Below are 20,367 nucleotides of genomic sequence, written 5' to 3' on the forward strand. Positions count from 1 at the left end.
GCCTGCTTTTAGGAAAAGAAGCATCTCTGGAAACTGAAACCCCACCTAGAACAACTTTCCTCTTCACACCAGCTCAAACGTCCCCTGCCCCGAAGTGTGCCCATGCTTACCGCGAGATGTTGAAATCGAGGTAGAGTTGTTTGTTAGTGGAAGGAAGAAAGGGGTCATCGTAATGGAGAGTGCATTTCTGGGCTGGGACAGATCCGAAAAGCCAGCGCACACCTACGATAAATTCATACACTCTCATTCACATTCTTGCAGGATTTTTAAGAAATTGACTGGTAAACACAAAAAGTTTGGGTGCAAGTTCCCCAAGGTGAAGCAATTTTCCCTGGGAGGAGAAACCATCCTTTGCTTAACAAATATTGAGTCTCCCTTGGTTCAGGTGGTACACGGAATGAAGTCGACCTCCTCCTCTCTGGATGGGAGTTAAGTAAGCCTCCCCCGAAAAGCCTAGAATGTCCCGGTGAGCTAGGAAGTGCAAAGATGGAGGTGGAAATGCACCACATTTTTATTCATTCTTCTGTCGAGGGGCTTTAAGGTTGTTTCCAGGTTCTGGCTATGACAAACAAAGCTGCTATGAACATAGTTGAGCACATGTCCTTGTGGCACGATTGGGCATCCTTTGGATATATACCCAAAAGGGGTATTACTGGGTCTTGAGGAAGGTTGTTTTCTAATTTGCTGAGAAATCGCCACACTGACATCCAAAAGGGCTGTACCAGCTCACATTCCCACCAGCAAAGAAGGCGTGGTCCCTTTTCCCTACAACCTCTCCAGCATAAGTTGTCATCAGTGTTTTTGATCTTGGTCATTCTTACAGGTGTAAAATGAAATCTCAGAGTTGTTTTGATTTGCATTTCTCTGATGACTAAGGAAGTTGAGCATTTCCTTAAGTGTCTTTCAGCCATTTTAGAATCCTCTGTTACACAATGGAGTATTACACAGCAGAAAAAACGACAGCTTGAATTTTGCAGGAAAATGGATGGAGCTAGAAAACATTATTTTGAGTGAGGTAACCCAGACACAGAAAGACAATTATCACATGTACTCACTCCTAGGTGGTTTTTAAACATAAAGCAAAGAAAACCAGCCTACAAATCACAATCCCAGAGAACTTAGACAATAATGAGGACCCTAAGAGAGATTTATATAGATCTAATCTACATGGGAAGTAGAAAAAGACAAGATCTCCTGAGTATTGGGCCATGGGGATTTTGGGGAAGGGTTGAAGGGGAGAGAGGAGAGGCAGGGAGGGGAGCAGAGAAAAATGTAGAGCTCAATAAAAAAAATAATAATTAAAAAAAAGATGGAGGTGGAGCTCAAGTGAGAGGCAAGGTCTTCACCCTCACAGGGATGCTTCCCGCAGGGTCCACACCGACCTCACAACGACCTCCTCTTCCTCACTAAAAGAAGCCTTCTCAGAAGTAAAGGAGTAATTAGCCCGGCTTCCATCTCATAAGCCCGTGATCAAACGAGATCGGAATGCACTCAAGGCTTAGAGTCTAAAGGCAAGCAGGTGTATGTGGTAATTACTAAGAGCTTTTAATCTAGTGATGAAATAATAATAATAATAATAATAATAACATATGTTGAAACGGGTAAGGGATAGTTTCAAAGAAACATGTACACAGTATACCTAAAATCATAGGCCCATAGCAGCGAGGTTATGTGTTAAATGAACAGCAGTGGCCACTCATTCAAAGAAGAGGGGCCAGCAGGGTGGATTCTGGGGAAGGGAAGGGCATTCATGGTCTTCAGTTGTGTATCCACCCAGGCGCCCACTAAACTATGAAGGATTCTTAAACATCACACAGATGGCCTTGGTTAAAGTCAGTAGGTCTCAAAAACCGAAACCCAACCAAAACACACACAACAGACATGAATGTGGGCACGAGCCTAATTAATAGGAGGGCTGCCAGGGAGGCTAGACAGGCTAAGGGGTTACAGTAATCAGAACGCAGTTCATATATGTATGAAGTTGTGTAACTTGCACATACGTATAAGTTGCAATATCCAACAAAAACTATACAAAGTCATCATCGCCGAACGTGGATCTCGTGGCTGAGAAGGCACCCAGAGAAACAGCAGGTGCCTGCAGCAAATACCCAGATTCCTTTGCCTCAGGGACACCCTTGGAAAGTGCAAACTAGTCCACGCTGGGCAACTGGAACTCTTCGTTCTTCGTTCCCATTATTTTCAGGCTGGGCTGGTGCAGGGCACCGCTTCCTTCTTACCCCTTCTGCTGTCCGCTTTCAGCTATGGTTTGCATGCGCCCTTCTCCAAAAGGCGACACACTAAACACTGAAGTTGTCTCGACCCTGACCTTTCAGAACTCGGGCTGATCTGGATGATTGAGGACAAATTGGTTACTCCGTTAAGAGTTATGATCGCGTAGACTTGCCGGAAGACGTGAGAGTTGAATGGGAACTTCAGGCCTTGCCATACACACCAGGTACTCCCTATCTTTTTGGGACCCTGACTAGGACTAGAGAAACCTTGTGAACTAAATGAGACGGTAACCGGGGACGCGGCAGAACAAGCCTTGGTAGGAATTAATTTTCTCGTTGTTCGCAAAACGAAAGACTAGAAACCATACGCCTCTAAAAGTGAAGGTAAAGATTCAAAACTTAGAGGTAAAGTCAACCTAAATTTTTTGTTTTTTTCCTTTAAATTTCCCTTGGACTGGGTGAAAAGCCCTTATACCTCCGCTGAAATAGCTCAGTTGGGAGAGCGTTAGACTGAAGATCTAAAGGTCCCTGGTTCGATCCCGGGTTTCAGCAAGAGTGTCTTTTTGTCTCTGGAGTCTGGCGTTTCTTCCCAATTCCAGTTCAAACAGTCAGTGTTAGTGTTGTGAAGACAAAGATCATCTCTGGGAATGTGAGACACAAACAAGCAAAGAGACTGTGGTTTCTTTTTAGTCGTTAGAAGATGTGGTTCTGGCAGTAATAGACTGCTCAAGACCTTTTACGGTGGAAGTCAATGGACGGTTTGCCCTGGGGAAGCGGCCTTGTCAAAGTCTACTTCCCCTTCTCAGGTTCCAATGACAAACCAAAAATTGATTACATCATAGTTCATCCCGGGAAACCCATGAGCTTATTAGGGTTATTTACAGATCACGGAGAGGGGTTATGGGCAGGAGCGTGGGTGACCCCAAAGAAGCCACCAGTTTGAATCCCACCTGGATGATGGCTTCCCTATGGCTGGGTATGTGGAGTCCCCTTCACCAATCCCCTCCAGCTGTATATTCTAGTTCCTCTCTGAGGCTACGCTTAAAATTGCACATGACCAGTGGGGAAGAGCGACTGGGAACTCAGGTGTAGATGCCACGACCCCTCCCCGGGCCCCTCTTCTAGCAGAACAGCTGTGATAGTCTTTCGCAAGTGGGTAAAGCTGAATTCACGGAGATGGCGGTTTGGCTCCGAAAATAGCTTGAACATGTGTCTGCCGTACCAACTGTTGTTCGTCTTGGTCTGTCCCCAAACCGCCACCCCATATTGTCTCTTTGCTAAGCTTGCAGGTTTCAGTGACAGACTTGACAGTCTTGAAAGCATTTGCCTCCACAGCCAAGTGTCCTAAGTCAGGGCCCATCAGAGAGCACTGGGAATCTGGCTAAGAAAGTGTTCTATACATTATGTTTCTCTATCAGAAATGCAGTTTTAGTACTTCGCTTTCCAAGCTTCGCCTTTCATAAGAGGTATCAGAACTCATTCTTCGTGATGGTAGGGTAGATGTGAGATGTTTCTGGTTATATACTTATGGATATCTTGAACACAAAAATTGTCCACAATGTCATCTAACAGTCACTTTTAAAGCAAGAGGCAAGCAAATGAGGTCTGATCTCAATTTTTTAAACCATTCTTCAGAGTTGTAGGTAGGTAGTAGTAGCAGGTAGGTCCTTGCCTTGAAGGACTCTTGTTTAGCTATACTGGAACATGAGTATCTAAAACAAGTTCCGCCCGAACAGGGACTTGAACCCTGGACCCTCAGATTAAAAGTCTGATGCTCTACCGACTGAGCTATCCGGGCTCTTGGCAAGAATATTCTTTCTAGAATATCCACAGTCAAAATTAGGCCAAGAGTCCAAATTCTTTGCAAATAGTTGAAAATCCTTAGTCTTTTGCGGCGAGCAAGCTTGTGATGAAATCAAGTCTTTCTTCCTTTCTCTCATCACATGTACAGTTTGAAGACTAAAATTACTAAGAAACCCTCGTGCGCGCGCCTCCGAAAAACACTTCCCGGGAGTTTTGGACCCTCTGGTCTGGTCTCCGGAGCTGGTGGAGACATTTCTAATTCCAGTCTTGTTTTCTGAGGCGTCCTAAAGTGCCTTGTGGGAGCAGCAGGGATGCATGATTTGAGGTTCGGTTTGTATTTGATATTTATTGAGCATATGCTGAGTTCCAGTATCTCTGCTAATTCGGGTCTGCTAAGACCCAGGCTCGGTCGGTGCATTGTGGGGTTGGACTGACCGCAACTCGAAGCCCCCAGACCCGCTTTGAGGGACTTTTGCTCGTATTGGATAAATCACAATAGAATTTGGTAGTTCTCTCATACAAACGTATGGGATCCTAAGATCAGTTGAGAAGGCTAACACCTTGCACCCTGTGGGGGGGGGGAGACGCTGCATGGTTGGGGGTCAGCCTCCCCGGAATTACGAGGCTCGGACACGTTGCCGTCTAACCTCTGGACCGACCTCCATGTCTGGCTGGGAGAGCTTGCTTCACGAAGGCGGGAGTAAAGCAGAGTGAACCAGAGCGGGACTCTCTTGGTGACATCAAGGGTTACTGTGTAGCACAGACTTGCTACAGTAACCCGAACTGCAACCTACCAAACTCTCCCACCAACTCTCGAATCTCCTGCGGTTTGCGAAAGTCTGGCTGAGCTAGCAGACATCCCCCAGGGCTGGTTGGTTAGCTCCGGAAGGGCTAGGGGAGACCCTGCCGCTGTGCCCACCGCAGCCTTCCCGGGTCTGGCTTCCGTTCCAGCTAGGTTCTGTTCTGAGGACCTGAGGACGGAAACTACCCGAATGACTAACTGCCGAGCTGTCCTTGAGTGAATGGAGCGAGGGAAGACTTCAGTGGGGAAGCGGCGGAATTGGCCTCGGAAACTCAACGTACAAGAAATTCTATTTCTCTTACAGTGCTCACCACACACCAAACCCTCCTGTTTATTTTTCTGCTGTTTCCCTCTTCTGTCAGACCTTGCTTTTTATTTTTTCCTTTTAAAATATTTTACTTATAAGTTTTATTTTTAAACTCTCTCGATCCCTGCATCTAGCCATTAGAAAAGAATCCGGTGTGTAGCTGGGTCTGGAGAGTTGGCTGTTGAATAAAGTGACTGTTTTTCTGGGACAATTTGTACTTTCGTTCTACGTCTCAGTTCCAACGTCGTAGTTGTTGGCAAAAAAAAGGAAAATCACATCTACCAGAAGTGGGGTTCGAACCCACGCGGATATAAATCCATTGGATCTTAAGTCCAACGCCTTAACCACTCGGCCATTCTGGTATCTGAACGCCTGGAGTTTCCTTTGGAAGCAACTGGGACAATATTGCGAGCCTTAAACATTTCTAAAAAGCCCCAAAGTTATTTTTTTACATTGAAAAAAAGTCCCCAGGGAGGGAGATTGGTGACTGTGATTACACCTCGCTCATTTCTTTATCTCCTCAGACTCAGGGAGTGTGATGAGCGAGGTGAAATGAACGAGGTGTAATACGAGAGAACGCTTTGGTAGCAGCAGCAGCAAGATTCCTGACGATCCCCAGTGAGTGGACACAGGAAACGACTGCGCTAAATTCCTTTTTTTATTTTGATGGGTGCGGCCGCCAGGCAGGACATTTTAAAGATCAAGGATACTGTTTCATTTTGTTCTTCCTTACTAAAATAAAAGCGACTCTGGTGGGACTCGAACCCACAACCTTTGAATGCCTCCATTTAGTCTAGAAGTCCAATGCGCTATCCATTGCGCCACAGAGCCAGGTGTGTCTACGCCTCGGTACTGCCTACATCAGAGTCGGATCGGCGGCTCGGAGCGGCACTCTCTCCTCCAACAGTAGGGTGCGCGGCGGGGAGAGAGCAGAGCTTCGGCGCTAGAAAATCCGCCGCCCTGAAGCTTCTCCGCTGGGGATACACAAACATTGTGATTCATAGTTCCGTTTCCAGTATCTCTTTGTCTAGTTAGTCTATCTGGCTCTCTGCTCCGTCACGCGGTTCCATAGTGTAGTGGTTATCACGTCTGCTTTACACGCAGAAGGTCCTGGGTTCGAGCCCCAGTGGAACCATGTGGTTTGTCCTGTGAGATATTTTTTTCCGCAGGAACGATTTTTTTTTCAGTCAGCTTGGCTTGTTGAATTTTGCTTGTGACGCATCTGAACGGTGTTTGTGGGGCTCCTGCTTAACGCTTCCCCTTTTTCTACACGTGCTGAAAACTCTGAGTTCCGTTTGAAACTTTTCTCTTCAAGAGTTGTTTCAATTTTTTAGTTTTTAACCACGCTGATTTAAAGTACAATGTTTTCATTATCCAATCTCTGAACGGCTTTGCCAGCACGTGGTTCCATAGTGTAGCGGTTATCACGTCTGCTTTACACGCAGAAGGTCCTGGGTTCGAGCCCCAGTGGAACCAGTGTCCTTTCTTTTTTTTTTTTTTATGTTTTCTTATTAATGTTGGGGTTTTAATCTCATTCTCTTCCGTGAATACTGCTCCCAGTAGGTTTCCTCCACCACCCGGAGCCTGTGACACTGTCCCCTCGTGTTCTCTTTTGGGAACTGCAAGTGCTGGATAGCTTCTCCAGTGCCACTGCGCCTGAGCGCCCTCGGCCCCCCCCACCCCTCCTACCCCCACCCTTCCAATAGTGGGTTCTGCGTGTCTGACTCTCCTTGGGCCACTCCAAAATGTTGCTTCTAGCGCAATACGCCCAGCCGCTTGGCGTGTTGAGGCGATGTTCCTGCAGTCCTCTCGCCGGCCGACTCACTGTGTCACACTACAGCTTCCACGACGAGATTTTTCTTTTTTTTTTTCCTCTTAAAACTATTTTTTTTTTTTTCGGAGGTGGTGTTGATGGTTGCCAAGGCAGAGGGCAGATACAAGGAAACGGGGAAACGAATGGGCTCGAGATGCATAATGTGAAAACCACAAAGAATAAATAAAAAGAAAGTTTAAAAAAAGTTGCTTTCATTGCGTGGTGGAGCACGCCTACAATCCGTGCTCTAAAGACGTTAAAAAGTTGCTACCATAAGTGCCGACTAACTGCAGGTCCGCTGGCTTCAAACTGAACGTCCTGATATAAAAGTTCTTATTGAGAAGTCAACATCAGGCACAAGGGAAACAATTCAAAATTCTCCCTCTCATTTTTAATTGTTTGAAGTTTCTTTTGTTATCTCCTAGAAGTATCCAATTGCAGTTCTGCACAAGTGCGTCTGGTGCACCTGGTAGCAGACATTACCTTTAAAATTAAAAGCCTTTAAACGACGACTTTGACGTTGTAAAACCCTTTCATGTCTGTATCGGCAGAGACTATCAGAAGTATAGTGCAAAGGCAAATGGCAATTCTGGGAAATGTGTTCCCAAAATTTGTCCTAGCCTGGGACTGGGGTTGGCGTGGGGAGGGTCGTCGTGGTACAGCGCAGGCAGGGTGTCGCCAGCCTCTAACGCTGTCACGTTATTGGGCTGAAGGCAGCCCAATTCTTGGGTTCTTCCTGCTCCCTCTTCTGAGCTGTTCCCTGAACCTGGGGGTTGCGGGGCGAGGTTTGTGATCCATCAAGAAGGCTCAGAGTCACTTACCTCAGTCCTTGGCTGGTCAACGTCCCTTGGACTAGGGCCTTGGGCAGAGCTCATAACAGTGTCTCTGCCTACCTGTTGTGTGCCTGTTTGCCGACAAAACAAGAGGATTTGGTTAAGCGACAGTCTCCACATAGTCAGCACGGGGTTTAAAGTGTTGTATTTTGGCAGGCACACTTGGCACAGTTTGAGGACAGTACTGGGTCTTTCCCTCATAGACATTTTTGGGAGCTGCTAACTGCTGAACATCTTGGCTTGGTGGGCTGATTTCTTTGACCTCTCTTTTCTCTGGGTCCTTACCCTGTCTTTCTTTCCTTTTTTGTGGAAATTTAGTTAAAATATAACATCACTTCCCCTTCTGTTTTCTTCCTCCACCCTCTCCCATGTCTTTGCCCTCTTATTCTCTCTGGAATTGATGGCTTCTTTTTCTGCAACTGTTATTGTTAACACACACACACACAGATAAATTTACCACGTAAATATATAGATACAACCTGCTGAGTGTGTTTAGTGTTGCTTAAATGTATATCATTTCAGGGGTGACCACTTGGTATTGAATAAACAAATGGGGGCGATTATTTCTCCCTTTCTCGCCGGTTTTTAGTTGCCTGTAGTTTTTTGTCTAGGGATGGGTGGGACCTCGTAGTTGTTTGAATGTAATTGGCCCCCATAATCTCATAGAGAGTGGTACATTAATGACGTTGTTGGAGTAGATATGGCCTTGTTGGTGGAAGTGTGTCACTGTGGGGACAGGTTTTGAGATGTTACATATGCTCAAGCATATGTTCACTGTCTCAGACTACTTCCTGTTATCTGTGTATCAAGATGTATCTCTTTCTCCACTCTCAGCTCCTTCTTTAGCACCACGTCTACCTGTATGCCACCGTGTTCCACCACGATGATAACAAACTAAGCCTCTGAAGCTGTAAGTCACCCAACTGAATGGTTTTCTTTATAAGAGTTGCCATGGTTGTGGTATCTCTTCACAGCAGTAGAGACCCTGACTCAGAACAGACCCCAAGAGATTCCTGCTACCTGGGGCTAGCTAGCTCATGAATCTCAGAGGAGAGTCCACTGCTATCACTTTACCAGACCCAACTGCACATGTCCTAAGCCACACTCATCCTTACAGCCACAGATACTCTCAGTTCCTAACCCTCATCCAAGATGCTTGGCTCTAAAGCAAACCAAGACCTTCACAGAAAACCACAACTGGTCAAAATGCAGTGATTAATGGGGGGAGTCCAGTCACAGTGGCTTTATCTACAACACAACTCCTGCACCTGAAGGTCAAAGAACTTCAAAAAAAAAGAAGACAGAAAACTGGTAAGAGCAATAGAGACAGTTTAAGTCTGCTGTAAGATTGCGTTTCCTAGAAATGGTAGGAAAGTTGTGGTATCTCAACATATGGCGGCCTACCCAATAACTCAACAATGGCAATGTCAGTCAACACTATATCTTAAGTGTGTCTTGGTACCTCTGTTACCTTTTTTTTTTTTATAAGGGTCCCAATTATAATCAATCAAAGTCCATTCTAGTGGCCACATTGTAACTTGGACACCTTTCTAAAGACCCTCTTTTCTAACAAATTCATAATTTGGGGACCAGGGGCTGAGATTTCAATGTAAGATTTTGGGGTGGACATACTTCTAATCATAGCATAAACTGTCCAAAATGAGCCACTGTTGCTTTTACCTTCTTGAAAAATTCTATAGCTTGGATACAAAAAAACTGATCCCTTTCTCTTCATTCCCATCACCCAGACCATGGCCAGAGCTGGAAACTCTTCTGTAAGCAGCAGATTCATTGCATTTACATCTCTATCCTTGAAGACTTCTGATGCCTTGTCCTGGGACTCCAGCAGGGCCCCCATCACTGGTCTTGCCCTACTTGATGAACAACCAGAGCAACTTCTCAAAATGTAGACATCACACAGCCCTTCATCTCCCAACCCCGGAAAGCACTCGGACACTTGGTCCCTACGGCCACCAGGTTCCTTGCTTTGTTTCCTCTTTTTCCTGGCTGGAGTTTGAATATGGCCCTAAAGTCTGTGTATTGAAAAATTGGTTGCCAAGGTAAAAGCCCTGGGACTATGGAGCTTACTGAGGATGTTTAAGCCATGAGCAACTGACCTGTATGGATGGAGTAAAGTTGATTAGGAAGCGGTTTGAAGCAGAAGTTCAATGTCTTGCTCCGACTGAGCATATCAATGCTGTCAGCCCTGGTACCAGATGGGTGGGACTCCTGGATCTTGGACATCACAGCCTGCACAGTCATAAGCCCAATGCATTTCTGTTCACTATAAATTACCCAAGGCTGAGGTATTCCATCACAATAGCATAGAATGGACTGTGATGATTGATGCAGCTTGTTGGGATTTAGAATCACCATGGAAACAGTTGTACAAGGGAATTTCTAGAGGAGGATAATTCAGGGAAAGGACACACCCAAAATGTGGGAGGCATCATTCCATGGCTGGGGTCTTGAACTGAATGAAAGGAGAAAGTGAGCTAAGTACCCATGATTCTCGGCACCCTCACTGAAGATGCCATGTGGCCGCTTTCCCCAAACTCCTGCCACCAAACCTTCCTGCCACATGGACTATCCTCTTGAACTGTGAGCCAAAAGAAACTGTTCCTTCCTTAAGTTGTGTTTGTCAAGTATTTTGTCCCAGCAAAAAGTAGTGAATACCTAGGCTAAGGTCCCTGGTGCTATAATTATCAGTAAGTTAGTTGGTCCTCCTCCTCTTTTTTTTTTTTTAAAAGATCTTTTCCAACTTCATTTTTAAAAAAGATTTATTTTCATTTTAAGTTTTTCGTGTGTGTGTGTGTGTTGTGCATGCACATGTGTGTGCACGTTCCCACAAGGTCAGAAGAGAGTGTATGATCTATTAGAGTTGGAGTTATGGCTGCTATAATCTGAATTCCAGTCCTTATAATAGAGCATAAGTATTTTTTTTAACTGCTGAGCCATCTCTACACCCCCACTGTCATTATTAAAAAAAATAATTTATTGCACCAGGCACGGTGGGCATACACCTTTAATCCCAGCACTTAGGTGCCAGAGATAGAAGGATCATTTTGAGTTCAAGGCCAGCCTGGACCCAAAGCAAGTTCCAGGACTACCAGGATCATTACACAGAGAAGCCCTGTCTTGAGAAACCAAAGCCAAAACCAAAAAAAATTAATTTATGCTTATTTCATGTGTATGAATGTTTGACGACATCTGTCTATGATATGTATGTGTATCGCATGCATTCCTGGTGCCTGTGGAGGTCAGCAGAGGTCACTGGATCATCTGAAACTGGAATTCCGGATGGTTGCGGGCCACCATGTGGGTTCTGGGAACTGTCTTTGGCAGTGGCTCACCACTGATCCATCTCTTTAGTGCTTCCTCCACCCCCATTGTCACTCTTTTTTAAAATGCATAATTTATTTTTATTTTACGTTTGTTGTTGGTAACTGTGCCATGTTGAGCTGCCGTATGTTGGGGATCATCCTCTACCAGGGTAAGGGCACGGGGATTCAGACATATGACTAAAGAATATGAAGATGTGCATGAAAATAATCAAACAGAAACCATATAAGAGTGCAGGGAGTGGGAGGTTCCAGTGAATACTGAAAACGCCCTTGTTTATTTTTCCATGTGCTTTTATACCCAATTCAAAAGGGGGAAGAAGGTAACAAAAGATTTCTTTAACTTGATACAAAGGACAACTCAGTTAATCGCTTTAACACTTGGAGACATCAAGTCATTAGAATTCTGTTGTTTACGCAGTGAAGCCAGCCTAGACCAAGTATCCTGGAGGCAGCCCCTCCCCAGGTAACCTCATATTACAAAAGAAGGAGCAGACCATCTGTCAGAGTGGAGTGGATCTTCCCTTATGTGCCATCTTAATGTCAAAAGAACCAAGCAACCACATCCTGAGTGGATGGATGTACAACAACCCTTGTCAACCATTTTGAGCAACCTCCAAACTCTCTGACCATCAGGCAAGGTGGCAATAGGCTCACATTTTTGGGCCTCCACAGTTTGTTGGTATTTGGCCTACATGTGTATCTGTGTGAGGGTGTTAGAAGCCCTGGCACTGGAGTTACAGACAGGTGTGAGCAGCCATGTGGGCACTGAGAATTAATTGAACCTAGTTTCTCTGGGAGAGCAGCCAGTGAGAGTCTTTAACTGGTGGAGCTCTCTCTCCAGCCCCCAATGTTATTCTTAAAGGTCATCACCCACTCAAGACAGGGTGGCTTTGACTTCTCCTGAATGTTTTCCTGACTTCCATCCCCGGGTCACTAAGCTGGGTCACACCTTCCTTCCAGCTCTCATTCTGTTTTGTGTTGTCAGGGCTCGAGGTCCATGGGAGCAGTGGCTTAGACAAACCTGACTGAAGTTCAGACAAAGAGACAGCCTAACAGTTTCCGGGCCCCAGTCAGTAAGAGGCCCACCACTCACATACTTCAATCAAATGTGTTCTTAGGCAAATACTTCTAAGTAGTGTTATTTTAAAAGTTTGATATTCTTATGAAGTAACTTTAATTCAAGTTCCTTTGTAATTCAATTGTATTCATCAAACAAAGAAAGAGTCTTTTTGAATCTCGTCTTTGAAGGTTTTCCAACAAAGCACAAATTTATTCATGTGAGAATTCCTTACCAGAGACTTCTATGTTTAAACTTCAAGAAAGCAAGAGAGAAAGATGAAAATGTTGGGTCCAGGGGGGTTGTGCAAAGATGGGGACAGACCACCAAATTCTAATAAACCAGAAGCAAACTTTATTTCAGAAACCGGAATCCAGAAAAAAAATACATAAAAAATCTCCATGAGGCATGAAAAGCTTATCAGCTAGCTGAGACCACAGCCAAAGATGGATTTGTAAGGCTGTGTCCAAGGCCGGTTTCTGAACCCACCTTTTTATAGTAGGGGCACCAAAGATTAGGTCTGAACAAAGGAATTTTTATAATCTTGAGGTAAAACTCAGACACAGATTGCCTTACTTTGCAATCTCCATTAACAGAGTTTTTCAGTTAAACTAGTGTTTGTATTTAATCTATTGTCTTCCTTGGTACTTCCAGGTGGTGTTTACTAAGCCCTGTGCTCTCCCCTTTGATGCTGCCAGTTTCACATAGCAGGGATAATGCATAACCCAGAGGTCATGTATCTATTTCCTAAAAGTTGACTCAGCTCATATCTGTAGGCTAGCCTCAGTTTGCAGAGAGATGCTCTGGCCTTGTAAATAGAGCTATGGGTTGTAAAGCGAAATAACCCACTGTTAATAGTTAATCCTCAAGCTGCTAATAAAGCTGCTGACAGTCTGTTCTCATTCTCCTAGGCTTACAACTTTATTTCTTTATTTCTACATTCCTATTTCTGGAATCTACATTTTTATTTTCTTATTCTTCGACCCTTCAGTAAAACTGGAAGCTACCAGGCATTAGGAAAATCTTGGATATTGGTCTGGCAAAAAGTTGTTAAATAGTACACAAAAATATGATCTATATATTAAAAAAAACTTTACTTTGTGTACATGAAAAATGTTAAGTCTCTTGTCCCTTTGAGGACTCCATGAAAAGAGAAGAAAGGGAAGGAAAACAAAGATTCAACAACAACCTAAGGGGTAGCCAGGGCCCTCAGAGACTGAAGAGTCTGAAAAGACCCTCTTGTCCCTTAGACCCTTCAGGGTGAGCATAAAGTGGTAGTTTGAATGAGAATGGGCTGTTGGTGGAGCTTTCTTTGAGCTACCATCTCACAAACAATGGCATGAAGACTTTTATTATTAGTTATAAAAGCTTGTCCTGCAGCTTCAGCTTGTCCTACTAGCTCTATAACTTAAATTAACCAATTTATATTAATCTAATTTTGCTTTGTGCTTTTTACCTCTTTTCTATCTTGCACCTCCTATTTCCTCTCTATGTCCTCTGACATCTTTCCTGAGCCTAGATTTTGAAGGACTGTCCTATGTTGTCTTGGCAAAGTTCAGCAGTTGTCTTCTTTTGTGTCCTGCTTGTCCAGTTCAGACAGCATTCTGCCAGTAGTTGAGAGAAGGGCAGTTTCTAGGTCCAGTGGCTAACCTTGTCACAAATGAAATCAAACTCCATATGGAAGTTCTTTGATGCCCATCATCCTTTTATGAAGCAGAGTGGTGCTGCCAGGAGCAGATGTATCTCATTGTCATAAAAAAGTCTTTTGTTATTAAAACATTTTAAACACCATATTCTGTAGGTTTCTGAAGTGTTTGAAGACAACCTATCTAAAATATATCTCTGTTTGACTTTGAAAAGATACCTAATGTGACTGTAACTTTGATTTTTATAGATGACTATTAACCTGTATTTCTTTATTATCCTAAATGGCTTTCAAGGATTAAAACTTTTTTTGTAACTTTCTTCTGTTTTTATTTATTTGTTTCTTAAAACATTTTTTTCCCTCATTTTACATACCAATCCCAGTTCCCTCTCCCTCCCTTCCTCTGACTCTCCCCATCTTCTTCTCACCCAACCCTATCCACTTCTAAGAGAGGGAAAGGCTTCCCATAGAGAGTCAGCAAAGTCTGACACATCACTTTGAGGCAGTACCTAGGCCCTTCCCACTATATCTAGGCTGAGCAAGGTGTCCCTCCAAAAGGAATGGGCTCCAAAAAGCCAGTTCAAGCACTAGGGATAAAGCCTGATTCCACTCCAGTGGTCCCACAGACTGTACCAGCCATACATACAACTGTCCCCTACATTCAGAGAGTCTGGTTTGGTTCTATGCAGGTTCTCCCTCTATCAGTCTGGAGTCAGTGAGCTCCCACTAGCTCAGGTCAGGTGTTTCTGTGGGTGTCCCCATCATGGTCTTGACCTCTTTGCTCATATTATCACTCATCCCTCTGTTTGACTGGACTCTTGGAGCTTGGCCCAGTGCTTAGCTGAGGATCTATGTATCTGCTGAATGAAATTTCTATGATGACAATTAAAGTCATCAATCTGATTACAGCAGAAGGCAAGTTCAGGCACCTTCTCCACTATTGTTTAGAGCCTTAGCTGGGGTCATCTTTGTGGATTTCTGGAAATTTCTCTAGTGCCATATTTTTATTAGCCCCACAATGGTTTCCTCAATCGAGATATCTCTTTCCTTGCTCTCCTTCTCAAGGATTAAAACTTGACATCACATTTTAAATGAGCTGTGATAGGCACAGTACCTTAAACAAGAATGGAAACATATATAGTATAACAAAAAATAACCTTAAATTTGTATCAGTATACAAAAATCCATACCAATGTAAAATTTTTGACACTAGTGCTTGTTCAAAAACAAACTCAGCAATCCGCTCTTTTCCCCATCATTTCTATGCATTATCCCCCTTTTTCCTTCAGAAAGAGACCCTTGAATCTAATCTCCCTTGTTTAGCTTTCTCCATGACCATGATCAGTAACAATTTGTAACCAATCCCCTAAATGATGACAAACATTAATAACCCACCAATAGACCACAATCACCCATCTCTCCTCTTGGAAATGTGGGCACTGTGTTCTCTGGACTTCTTCCTTTTGCCTGTGGGTGACAGCATCTTTATGGAACCTGAGAACACTGAGATAATGGTCAAGTCATGGGAAAACTAGCCATAACATTTGTTGCCCACATTTTATATCTGAGCATCCTGGCCTGCCGTCAGCAACACTCCTATAAAGTCACTTCATTAGTTACTTGTTTTGTTGCTGTAGCAAACACCTGACGAAAGTAGTTTATGGAAGGAAAAGTTTGTCTTGGTTCACAGTTCAAGGGTCCGTCATGGTAGGGGCATCAGGGTGGCAGGAGTGCCAAGCTGTTGGCTCCATTTCCAATGAATGTTGGTGCTTAGCACTCTTTCTCCATTTATTCGTTCTGGGATCCCAGTTCACAGAATGCTGACGTCCACAGTTAGGGTGATTCTTTCCATGCATCTAGAAACTCCTTCACAGACATCCCAGAGGTTTGCCCACTAGGTGACTCCAGACTACGCAACGCTGACAATTTTTACTCCTCTCAGTCATCTCAGTCAGAATGCCCTGACCTTGAATGTCCCCTCCCAGTAACTGTGCCCATGAATATTCTCCCTCAATTCTGCTCCTTGGCCACAGTCTCCTATCTGTGTTTACTTGGTTCAGAGTTTCCCTGTCTGCTCCGCTGCAGCAATGATCACATTAGTCTTCATAGTTGTTAGTAAAGTTTTCCAGCATCTGGTCTGTGTGTGAGGAGGGTGGTGAGGGAGAAAGTGTTCACTGCAAAGATGGCACGGGGAAAGTTGTTGAAGTGATGGGACCAGTCTATGTTTTGATGATATAATCTTTTAGAATTTATTGAGTTCTATACATATCAAAGGGTAAATTTTATTGTATATAAATTGTACCTCTGTAGACACTGACATCAAAGGCATCATTTACCCCTGCTAAAAAAACTGTAACCTTGAGCATTATCTATTTTTACATTTTTTTTTGACACAGGGTTTCTCTGTGTAGCTTTGGAGCTTGTCCTGGAACTCACTCTGTAGACCAAGCTGGCTCAAACTCACAGAGATCTGCCTGCTTCTGCCTCCCCAGTGCTGGGTTTAAAGGCAAGCACCACTGCCCAGCATAATTTTGTATTCCTTTTGATATACAATTTATCAAGAGAAGTCATACCTGAGCCAAAAGCTCAGAGGTAGGGTGGTGAGCAGGACAAGCATCAAAACTGTTTCAGTGAATGAAGTCATAATTGTCGATGGCTCACTTCACATGTGGCGTCTTCTTTCTCCTCTCTACCCCTTCCACGTCCCATTTTGAGTGGGTATATTAACTGCTTTCTGCCACAAGACACCATGGCCAAAGCAATGTATAAAAGAAAGGCTTGAATTTGAGTCTATGGTGGTGGAGCAAGGGCATGATGGCAGGAACAGTTGAGAACTCACATCTTGATCCTCAAGCAGGAGGGAGGGAGGGAGGGAGAAAGAGAGAGAGAGAGAGAGAGAGAGAGAGAGAGAGAGAGAGAGAGAGAGAGAGAGAGAGAGAGAACACTGAAAAAGGAGCACATTTTTTGAAACCTCAAATTCCACCCCCAGTACCACAGCTCCTCCAGGGCCACATCTCCTAATCCTTCCCAAAGAATTCCACTAACTGGGAATCAAGTATTGAAACATATAAACCTATAGGGACCATTCTCATTTAAACCATAGCAATAGGGGAGGGGCTTGAGAGACCCCCACCCCTCCCTGAGAACCCTTTGGCAGTTAATAGCTACCTAGAGAGGGCGTGTAATTTTCTTCAGGGGTGTAGCCAATGGTTATTTACCCATGCACCAGTATATAAATAACCCCCTACCCATGTTCATGCAAACAACACTAATTGAATTGAGGGGGAGAGAGAAGAAGAGAGAGGGAGGGGAGGAGATATCCAAGTAAGAAGAGAATGTTCTGTGAAGAAGTGGTTAGTGGGATGGGGTAAGAGATAATAATGGGTGCATCTATGATAAAGATATGTTATATTCATGTATGAAATTGCCAAAGAATAGTAATTGTGGTGGTTTGAATGAGATGTCTTCCCAAATTCTTGGGCCTTTAGCTGCCTGGTCCCCAGGGGTGACAGTGTTTGGGGAGGTTTAGGAGGCATGGCCTTGCTGGAGAAATACATCAGTAGAAGTAAACTTTGGAGTCTCACCATCCTCAGTTTGCTCTGCCTGATTCCTGGTTGTGGCCTGAGATGTGAGCTCTTGGCTGTTCCAGCCAAGATGCCTGGTGGCTGCCTCGCTTCTCAACTCTAATTCCTCAGGGACCATAAGACTAAAATAAACTCTTTCTTCTTTAAATTGTCTTGGCTGTGGTATTTTTGTCACAGTGGTTGAAAAGCAACTAATTTAATAATTAAAAAATAACGCAAAACTCATGTTCTTAAATGTCTCTCAAAAGGACTTGGAGGGGTTGGGGAGATGGCTCAGTGATTAAGTACACATTTTTTTCCCCCTGAGACAGGGTCTCTCTCTGAATAGCCCTGGCTGTCCTGGAACTAGCTCTGTAGACCTTGAACTCACAGAGATCTGCCTCCCTCTCTGTCTCTTGATTGCTGAGAGCAAAGGCTACCATGCCTGCTGCACTTACTGCTCTTGTAGAGTCTGAGTTCAACTCCCAGTACCCACAGGGTGACTCATAGCTATAGAACGAATAATAAAAACCCAGAGACAGGTATTGGGGTTCAAGCTGAAGATCAGAAAAGCAAAGCAGACAAGTCACTAAAGAGCTCTTACCTCTATGGAATCTACAGACTGAAAGAGAGCAAGTTCCTGTTTCATCCCACCTTATATTCCTCTCTCCTACTAACTTACTGGTTTTAAAGGTGTGCACCACCACTGCCTGGCCTCTATAGCTAACTAGTGTGACTGCTGGGTTTAAAGGTGTGTGCCACCACTGCCAGTCCTGCATGGCTTATTAGTGTGGCTAGTCTTGCACTCTGATCTTCAACTTGAATTCTAGTATCTGTCTCTGGGATTTTATTATTTGTGCTACACATAACTATCTCCAGTTCCAGGGGATCTGATGCCCTGACCTCCAAAGGCAACAAACACAGCAACATGCTACACATATACATGTGGTCAGAATACTCATATAAATAAAATTAATCCATCTAAAAACAAAACCAATTAGCTACATAGCTGACAGATAATGTTGCTTGAATTGTTTTTGTGTGTGTGTTTTGAAACAAGGTATCACTATGTAGTCTTGGTGAGCCTCAAATTCACTATGTAGACTAGGCTGGCCTGGAATTCATTAGAGATCCAGTTGCTTCTGCCCTTTGAGTGCTTGCTGAGATTGAAGGCAAGAACCAGCATGCCTGGCATTAGAATTAAAGCTTGTTCTCTCTCTCTTTACATGAAGGAGAAGGAGCTAAAGACACAGCGAGCAACACAGACAATAGGCTGCTCTGGCGATGTGGACAGTGGATCAAGAGTCAGCAAGGGTTCTGTGCTGCTGTGTAGGGGTTGGGAATTGAACCCAGGCCCTACGGCAGAGCAGCAGGGCCTCCAGAGAGGAGGGTTTTAAAGCTGGTCTTCTCTCTTGTGCACAGGTACCTCAGGCACACTCAGGAGATGTGGGCAGGGTGGGATTCTTTTCTTCCTGGAAGACTGGTCAGAATTGAATGGCTGTAAAGTGATGAACCTTATGGGCACCAGACACCTCACAGTGTGCGCTCTCTGGTCAGGTGAGGGCAACTGAGTGCCTTTCGTGGATGGCACCGCAACAGAGAAGAGTTCTTTTTCTTCTTTCCTTCTCTTTCCTTTTTCTCTTCAGTTCTCTTACCCAGCCTCCCCCCTCCCCCTTTTATGAGTTTATTTTAGATTCCACACCTGTGTCTGAGGTAGCAGGGATAATAAAATCTGTACCATCTCTGAGTCAGTTATCTCAGTTCTAGCTATGCCTCTGATGAAATCTGAATTCTTATTTGTCTTTTGAAGAGGAAGTTTGGAAGCTTTCTTAGGAAAATGGAGAGGAATCTTCCAAAGGAAAACTAGTTCCACATGAGAAGTGGTTGCATTTTATTAACTTTACTCCGGGACCATGAGAGGTCATTTTTACTCATTGTTGCCTGGACAATACATTGTGTAACCACAATTCAGAGTCAAGAGATGGGCTGCAGATAACCTCTGTGGCAGAGTACTTGTCTAGTATGTGTGAGGTCATGGGTCTGCTGGAAAAGAGTATTCTTGATCACACACACACACACACACACACGCACGCACGCACGCACGCACGCACGCACACGCACGCACGCATGCGCACGCACGCACGCACGCGCGCGCGCACACACACACACACACACGCACACACGCACGCACGCACGCACGCACACACGAAGTGACAGTAACCCAGCAAGGCGATTTCTTTTTTGTAAAATGCATGCACCATAACCCTTAGCTGCAGTGAGCCACTTCTCCAGCCCTTAGTTTGCCATAAGCAAACAGAGCAAGCAGTCACACTGGGGTGGGGAATTCAGTTGGTCTTTATGCTAATGATGGTGGCTGTGTCTCATCTCATTGGTGGAAATGTGACTTCGTAATCTGATGTGATTGGCTAATTCATGATCAGCTTAAGGGGAAGGATGTGATAGGAAAGTCTCAGGGATGGTGTGAGAACAGACAGATACACAGGGGTTTCTCAGATGGGGAGGTTTACAGAATATTGGCCCTTGGTGGGTTAGCCACTTCTGATATGGAAGAAAAAATCTCACAAGTTCAATCCTTAGCATTACAAAAAAAAAAATCAATCAATCAAAAAACAGTAACCCTGAAACAACTCCCCAGCCCCCAATAAGACCTAACTTTCTCTTGGATTCCACCTTCTTAACAGTAAAATGAGGTGTCTGAGTCTTATAAGCATTTGAGTTCCTAAGAGTTGACATCTAATTTTATTGTTAATATGTGCATGTGTATGTCTGGTTCTGTCAGAATCGGAATTGTGAGTGTTGTGAGCTACCTGATATGAGTACCAGGACTTGAACTCAGATCCTCTGCAGGAACAGCAAGGCTTTCAACTGCTGAGCCAGCTCTCCAGCTCAAGAATGGACAAGAATTATGTCTAAGGCTCTATGTTGTCATCAATCTCACCTAGAGAGAC

At 44.3% G+C, this 20,367-nt stretch overlaps 6 non-coding genes across 6 annotated transcripts; 3 read left to right on the forward strand and 3 right to left on the reverse strand.

Annotated features, from left to right (window-relative positions):
- The first annotated feature begins 2,710 nt into the window (after nt 1-2,710).
- On the forward strand, nt 2,711-2,783 carry Trnaf-gaa (transfer RNA phenylalanine (anticodon GAA)). Its single transcript has one exon. It is a non-coding gene; the product is annotated as a tRNA-Phe (tRNA).
- Nucleotides 2,784-3,956: 1,173 nt separating this feature from the next.
- On the reverse strand, nt 3,957-4,029 carry Trnak-uuu (transfer RNA lysine (anticodon UUU)). The gene has a single exon. It is a non-coding gene; the product is annotated as a tRNA-Lys (tRNA).
- Nucleotides 4,030-5,422: 1,393 nt separating this feature from the next.
- Nucleotides 5,423-5,505, reverse strand: Trnal-uaa (transfer RNA leucine (anticodon UAA)). The gene has a single exon. It is a non-coding gene; the product is annotated as a tRNA-Leu (tRNA).
- Nucleotides 5,506-5,887: 382 nt separating this feature from the next.
- Nucleotides 5,888-5,974, reverse strand: Trnar-ucu (transfer RNA arginine (anticodon UCU)). Its single transcript is given in 2 exon segments — nt 5,888-5,923; nt 5,938-5,974. It is a non-coding gene; the product is annotated as a tRNA-Arg (tRNA).
- Nucleotides 5,975-6,205: 231 nt separating this feature from the next.
- On the forward strand, nt 6,206-6,278 carry Trnav-uac (transfer RNA valine (anticodon UAC)). Its single transcript has one exon. It is a non-coding gene; the product is annotated as a tRNA-Val (tRNA).
- A 268-nt stretch (nt 6,279-6,546) lies between these two features.
- Trnav-uac (transfer RNA valine (anticodon UAC)) lies at nt 6,547-6,619 on the forward strand. Its single transcript has one exon. It is a non-coding gene; the product is annotated as a tRNA-Val (tRNA).
- The last annotated feature ends 13,748 nt before the right edge of the window (nt 6,620-20,367 follow it).

Source organism: Microtus pennsylvanicus, chromosome 5 (assembly GCF_037038515.1).
Source record: "Microtus pennsylvanicus isolate mMicPen1 chromosome 5, mMicPen1.hap1, whole genome shotgun sequence".
In the NCBI taxonomy this organism is placed as follows: domain Eukaryota; kingdom Metazoa; phylum Chordata; class Mammalia; order Rodentia; family Cricetidae; genus Microtus; species Microtus pennsylvanicus.